Genomic DNA, 8,088 nt, shown 5'->3' with positions numbered 1-8,088 from the left:
CTTTTCTCTCAAAATACAATTAGAGCATACTTATTCCTAATTGTACCAGTGAGGTACAAGATAGTCCTAATACCCAGTCCATCATTCTGTTGACTAACCAGAACCTCTGTCATCTCTTCTAACTAAAACACTTACTTTTGATCCTGGCTTTTTGGCTTTAGAATGAATGTCAGCTGAAAACCATCTACTCAGATCTTTTCTCTCAAAGTAAATAGCCAGGATTGGTTATGAGACTATAGATTCAGAAATCCAGAATGACTGAGTTAACTGAAGTTATGGGAAGCACTAAACGTAGCTTGTAAAACTTAGCCAATTTATAGAGACCGCTGAACAGCTGAAAAGCCCCTATACTACTGAACGTTGGAGCATCTGTTCTTCTGCCTTCTGGCCCAGAATCATCTGACAGACCTTAGTGATGCAGGATTATTAAGGGCTGATTACTCTGTCTAAGCAGATATAATCAGTCGACTATTCTGCATGTGTGTCCTTTTCTGGACAGTAATTTGTCTGTAGATGGAGAGGGGCAATTCTTGCCTAGTGGCTGTCACCACACAACTGGAGTAACTCCAAGGATGCTCAATTTCTTCTTAGAATCCAAGACAGGAAGCTGTCAGGAGCAGACAGGTCTCTAAGACACTGCCTGAGTTAGAGCGCCTGGGATCCCTGCTTCCTTTGGGTTCTTGGAGGTTGGCGGCAGAGCTGCCACCCAAGATCTGCTCAGTGCTCTGGCCCAGACTGGAAGGAACCTGGGAATTGGTTTTAACTGAGCTCCAACTTAAGGTCTGTAGGCATTCCACGCTAATTAAATGCCAAGAGCAACTATGGTTTGAGCATAAAAACCATTCATCTTTTGGCCCCAAGGGCTAGATTATGCAGAGGACACAGATGTGGGATGCCCATACGCTGGCAGTCTGCCCCTCAGAGGCAGCCATTTCAGCTTCATTTCCTGAAGCTGGCAGTCTGCCCCTCAGAGGCAGCCATTTCAGCTTCATTTCCTGAAGCTGAAAGCTGTGCAGTACTGGGCTTTAGTCTCTTGACTGTTGCTGGAGCAGAATCCCCAAGATTGGCTAAGTTATAAAGGAAAATAATTTTTCCTATGGTTTTGAGTATTGAGGATTGGAGTTACATCCTATTAAGGCTGCCTTGTTGGTAAGAACCCTGAATAGTTCCAAGAGGAGACTACCTAAGAGAGCTGAAGTATTCATGCACCCCTCTGGAGATGATGCCCATAAGTGGAGTAATCCACTGGTGAGAATAGACCCTCGGGACCTAAGCACTTATCAATGGTTCTACCTGGGGGCCAAGTTTCACCATAAACACGGAGGTAAAAGAAAGGCTAAGCCAATGAAACTTTAATCCCCCCTGGATTCCTTTTTTGGGGGGACAGAGTTCCGTAGTATTCCCTGCCACCCTTGTTGCCAGTAGGAGCTTCTTCTTCCTTCTCCCTTGGGCATCTTATCCTTGGTTGCCTCCCCAGGACTCTTCACCACACATGTCACTGGTAGGGCCTTCTCCCTGCTGCGTACTCAGGACGCTCAGCTATCCTTGTTGCTGGTAGGTCCCTTCCTTACTCCTCCCCTGAGAACAACTTAAGACAAAACTTAAGATACATAATTTAAAAAGAAAACAATAAACATGTTCAAAGTTCAAACAATTGAACACACACACACACCAGACAAAAGAACAACAGCTAAATGAAGGTGTTAATTAAAGAGGACAGGAAAAAACTCATGATCGATGTCTAAGAAAACAAACAGCTGAATAAAGCAAGAAAGGTAATTCAGGATATGAAAATAGAATTCAACAAAGAGAAATACTAAAGAAAACCCAAACTGAAATGAAGTTGGAAATAAAATAAGTTACCTCATTAGATTAGAAAGTAGGATCCAACTTTTTGTTGTCTATGAGAAACTCATCTTCAAAGACAGACACTGTGTTAATGTGAAAGGATGGGAAATAGGTCCAACAAGCTCACTGGAAAGCTTCACCAACAGACTGGATCATGTGGGAGACAATATCTGTGCCTGATGTTAAGGCAAAGGAATCAGATAATTCAATTTAAAAAGGGTAATTAAAAAACATGCAAATGGAACATGCAGGACTTTTGGGACACCATGAAAAAGACTGAAGCCTATGAGTCATGAGTATAGAGAAAGGAAAAGAAAGAATTCCACATAAATGGCATAAAAAATATTTTTAATAGAATCATTGAAGAAAATTCCCCAAATCTAGCAAAAGAGAGCTCGTTTCAGGTGTTAGAGGCACATAAAATACCAAATAGACAGAACCAGGAAAGAAAGTTCCCTATGCCAAATCACAGCTAAACCCCTAAATCTACAGAACAAAGACAGAGTATTGAAAGCTGCCAGGGAGAAGACTCAGGTCACATACAAAGGCAAGCCTGTCAGACTAACAGCTGATTTAGCAGCAGAGATTTAAAGCCCTACAAAGACTTGGAGCAGTGTATTTCAAGTCAAGAAGGACCATAAGTATCAACCCAGGCCACTATACCCAGTAAAACTGTTGTAATCGAAAGCAAAACAGAAACTTTCCACCCTAAAAATAGACTAAAGACATTTATGGCCGCCAAGTCAAACTTACAGAGAATACTGGAATAAATACTTAGCTCTGAAGATGAGGATAAAGCACATCCAAGAGACTACAGGAAGAAATAAAGATGACAGGATAGTAGTTAGAAGAACAGTACATGATACAGTCATACGTAAGGACTTTCTAAATGGGACTCTAGTCAACAATTGACAAGGGGGCTCTCACAAAGCTAAAAAGCTTCTGTACAGCAAAGGAAATCGTCAAAGTTAAAGGACCAGGCAGCCTACTAAATGGGGGGAAATCTTTGCCAACTAGAATACACAAAGAACTTAGAGAAAAAAATCTAGAAAACAACCTAATTAAGAATGGGCTATTAGTCTGAATTGAAGAGAGTTAAGTAAAAATAGCCAATAAACATTTTTGAAAGTGTTCAACATCATTAGTTACTAGAGTAATACTATTTAAAACTACTTTGAGATTCCATTTCACCCCACTTGACGTGGCTGTCCTCAAGAAATCAAATGGCAATGTGTGCTGGATGAGGGGAAAGAAGACCCTAATTCACTGTTGGTGCAGGAGTCAACTGGTGTAGTCACTGTATCAGCTAGACACAGCACTCCCATAGCCCAGCTATACTATTCCTGGGTATTCACTTACTGTGCTTAGTTTTTGTCAACTTGACACACATTAAGAGTTTGTTACCTGGCAAAGGAAAACCTCAGTTGAAGAATTGCCTCCATGAGATTGGCCTGCGGTTAAATGTGGGGATGTTTTCTTATCTCTAGTTGAGATCTCAGTCCACTCTGCAAGGTATCATCTTTAAGCAGGTAGGTCTGGACTATACAAAAAGTAGCAGTGCTCCTCCACAGCCTCCTCCTCAGTTCCTGCCTCCAAGTTCTTGCTTTGAGCTCCTGCCTTGGTTCCCCTCTGTGATGGACTGTGACATGTAAGCTGAAATAAGCCCTTTCCTCCCCAAGTTGGTTAGTGTTTTTATCACAACAACAGAAACCAAACGATACCCAAAGGAATCTCATATCCAACCACAGAGATACTTACTTATGCATGTTCATTGTTGCTTTGCTCACAAGAGCTAGGGAATGAAGTCAGCCTAGATCTGCATCAGCTGATGAATGGATATGAAAATGTGGCACAGGCAAACCATGGAATTGTATTAATATCTAAAGAAAAATGAAATTATGACATTTGCAGTAAAATGGATAGAACTGGAAACTATTGAGTGGCATCACCCAGGCCCAGAGAGACATAAGCCACATGCTGTCTCTCATATGGAGATCTTAGCTTGGAATCTCTAGATTGTGCGTTTAATTTGGAGGCCAATTAAGAGTAAACTTAAAAAATGATTTAGAAAGGAGATGTTTGCATGCCTGGATAATGTTACTCTCAGAAGCCATAGGTAATTAAATGAAAATCTGGTGCCATGTATCGCATGCCTCTTTATTGTTGTTCAGGGAGACTACAGAGCACCCCAAAACAATACAGTCTCCTGGTGTTCTTCTTGCTTGCCCATCAGAACTAAACAATGAAATCTTATTGCTGAAGATAGTACATACCTTAATCATACTGGAACTGAGCTGGAGTCTTCCTCCCAGTTGACTATTCTCCTAATGCTGGGAAGGTGTTGTGCAGATTGCTGTCGGGAGGCACCCCTCAGGATTATTTTTTTAATAATTTATTTTATGTTCAGTGGTGTCTGTTTGTGTGAGGGCATAAGATCTCCTGGAACTGGAGTTACACATAAGGTGTGAGCTGCCTCGTGGGTGCTAGGAATTGAACCTGGGGCCTCTGAAAGAGGAGCTAGTACTATAAGCCACGGAGCCATCTCTCCAGCTCCCTCAGGATTCTTACTGTGTCTGGACAGCCAGCATGGTCTAGTATTCTTTTACCTGGAGACTCTGGTCCTGGGTCTCACAGTCCCCTTGGCCACTGGAAAGGGACCTTGGAATTCCTTTGTGGGAATGAGCTTCCCAGTTCCACAGATCTGGGAGGCTCTGGAGCGGCAGCCTTTCTGCACCAGCTGGGGTCTTGGTGAAGGAGATTTCTCCAGAAACGTTGTTGGAAGCATTCTGACACAAAGGAGAATGGAAGAGGGAAAGCTGCCGTTGAGGGCCGGAGCCAGAACAGCTCCTGAAATTCTTTTGTTTCTCATTTCATACTCTAAAACCACAAGGTGGGCTTTATAGAGGCCTATGCGCTGTTAAAACAGGCAATGACCCAGTGTTCAGCAATTTCTCAGGGTCGTTTTGTTCCAGGTAGTAAGTGAAGTCAGCGCAAGCAGTGCTTTAAGTAAATCACTGGAAAACAAATCAGTATCTAATTTTCTTACTGGTCTTTTTAACTTTATCACAACCGTTCTCTGATTGAATTTGAGGCAGGCCTGCTCTGCAGGAGAGCATTCACTTCTGGTACTGTAAAGTCAGTCAAAAAAACCCTATTACTGGGCAGGTGTAATCCCTACAGGAGAACATAGTTTTGTTGTTTATCTCAATTTGATACAGCATCAACTGCCTTCTAAACATATTTATATTCATAAACAAATGCCTTAATCAGAGAAGCTTCTCTGTGCAGTCAAGAGCATTTTCCATGCTTTTTAAGTGTTTGATTTTATGTTTCTTAACGTTGCTAACAAAGTTGGCAATAATTTAAAGCAGGTTTTTCCTCACCAAAGGGTTTTTTTTCTATTACAACATTGTAAAACTATTCTATAAAATTATAAAATTGTAAAAGCTCTACAGTTCTCTCTCTCTCTCTCTCTCTCTCTCTCTCTCTCTCTCTCTCTCTCTCTCTCCCTCCCTCCCTCCATGTCCCATTTTCTGCCTGGCCAACTCCTACCCATCTATTTTTGCAAGTCCAGTCAGTTACCATCCTGACAGGAGTAAAGACATTCTAAAGAGTCTCCGTGTCCCTCTCTTTGACTCTCACAGTACTGTAACTACAGAGCCTAAGATATTGGAATTTTCTTAGGAATTTCACGCTAGGAGGAAAAGGCTGGGGGCTTGATGCCAGCTGGAGGGGCAGCTTGTCTCCTGACAAGAGACATCATAGGTTCTAACAGCTTGTCAGACAGACCACATGAACAAGCCAGGGCTGACAGTGGGACTGAGTGGTGATATGATGGTTCAGCTGTGATGACTACTCAGTTACCAGCCACATCTGGAGTCAACTAAAAGCCAAGCTGCAGGGTGCACCTGGGAGGAATTTTTCTCAGATTGTTTGAGTCTAGGAGATGCACTGTAATGGAGCCACATTTTCTGGTGACAGGCCACTAAAAGGACATGGAAGAAGGAAGCTTTGGTTTTTGCTTGCTTGCTTTCATTCTTGCCGGCGAGTTCATCTATTCTATTCTGTGCTGTTTCCAGGAATAACATGTAAGAAGCCTACTAAGTTTCTGTTTGATCCGTGTATGTGGAAAAATTCTCAATAACTGAAAGAAAGGAAGGCTTCATTGACTATAACAATGAGAATCTCAGCCCAGCAACCAAGAGTTGAGTCAGTTTCAGACCCAGAGCCCCTTGAATGAAGGGAAGGCTGGGTCCCCTGAAGTTTTTTTCTAAAATACCTAATAGTTTTACTGTTGTTAGCCTTTCCCTCATCCTTCCCCAGAGGAGTCTATGCTCCTTTACTAGGGTAACTGTATATTAGGGAAAAGAAAGTAATCAAATTTTCTGGGGTCTATTGGATACTGGTTCTGGACTGACATTGATTCCAGGAGACTCTGGAAGCAAGCCACCTCTGTTTAAAGTAGAGGGTTACAGAAATCAAGTAATAATAAAGTTTTGGCTGAAGTCCGACTCACAGTGGGTCCAGCGGATCCCCAAACTCATTCTGTGGTTATTTCCTCAGTGCTAGAATGTATAATTAGGGGAGATACACTTAGAGGTTGGCAGAATCCCTGCATTGTTTCCCTGACCTCTGGAGTGAGAGCTATTATGGTTGGAAAAGCCAAATGGAAACCAATGGAATAGGCTTTCCATGGGAAAAGAATGAACCAAATGTAATATTGCATCCCTGGAGGGATCGTAGGGATCAGTGCCACCATCAAGGAACAGAAAGATTCACAAGCCGCGGTCCCAACATCTCCCTTTAGCTCTTCTGTTTGGTCCATGCAGAAGACAGGTAAGTAGTGGAGAATGAGAGTTGACCATTACTAATTTAATCAGGTGTGACTCTGATTGCAGCTGTTGCACCAGATGTGGAGTCCTTAGCTGAGCGGATTAACACATCTTTGGATGCTTGGTGTACAGCTATTGATTTAGGAAAGGCTTCCCCCACCTGACAATACCCATTCCCGAGGCCCACCTGAAGCAATCTGCTTTCAGCGAGTAGGGCCAGCTGTATATTTTTTAAGTTTTACCTCAAGGGTATGTTAACTCTCCAAACCTGGTGTCATATCTTAGTGTGATAGCTCCTTTTGTTGTCAACTTGACCACATCTGGAATCAACTAAAATCCAAAAAGCTGGGCACATCGTGAGGGATTTTTTTTTTCCCCCTTGATGGGGGTCATTTGAGGTCAGAAGACCTGCCCTAAATCTGGGCCACACCTTCTGGTGGCAGCCTACATAAAAAGACATGGAAAAAGGAAGCCCTTGCTTTTCTGCCTGCTTGCCTTCACTCTGGCTGGCAAGTTCAGTCTTCTTTTAGCTGAAGAATTCCTTTGCCAGTATTAGAACCTACTTCAGGATTCCAATGTAGACTAAACACCAGCTGAGACATCCTGCCTAATGGGCTAAACAATTATCAGATTCTTGACCTTTCTGTCAGGAGACAGCCATTGTTGGACTAACCAGACCTATATATCACTCTAGTTCATATGTGTGTGTGTGTGTATTATTGATGTTAATAAATATTAATATATTATATATTTATCCATTCTGTTTCTGCTTTTCGGCTTCTAGTTGATTCCAGATGTAGTAAATAACTAGCAGTGAGCTGCATGATTTGGGCAATCACCAGCCAGTAATACAGACTTCCTACTGGGCTTTGAAAGTGTCTGTATGTTCTTGGTGAAATTACCTCACAACAACATTATGCTGGTCGGACCAATGAGCTGGAAGTAAGAAGCATTTTGGACTTGTTGGTAACATATATTTGATCAGAATGTGGGAAATGAACCCAAGAAAAATTCAAGGGCCTTCCTTCTACTTCAGTGAAAATTTTGTAACTGTGGGCTTTTCCACCCTTGCCTACTTTCCTGAAATAATGACCCTGAGGCGAATTATTTATTAATAATTGCTTAACCATAAGCTTCTGCTTCTTCTTCAACTAGCTCTTACCTGATTATCCATTTTATATTCTATTCTGTGAGTGCCACATGGCTGGCTACCTTTTCTCTGGTTTATGTGACCATCTCTTTCTCAGAGTTCCAGGTGAATCATCCCCACCCCCACCTGACTCTTAGAATCCTCTCTCTCTCTCTCTCTCTCTCTCTCTCTCTCTCTCTCTCTCTCCTGGATGTCCCACCTCCTATTTCCTACCTCATCTTATTGGCCATAAACTTTTTTTATTGACAGGTGAATGTT

Source organism: Arvicanthis niloticus, chromosome 14 (genome assembly GCF_011762505.2).
Source record: "Arvicanthis niloticus isolate mArvNil1 chromosome 14, mArvNil1.pat.X, whole genome shotgun sequence".
In the NCBI taxonomy this organism is placed as follows: Eukaryota; Metazoa; Chordata; class Mammalia; order Rodentia; family Muridae; genus Arvicanthis; species Arvicanthis niloticus.
Note: the sequence above shows the minus strand (reverse complement) of the source record.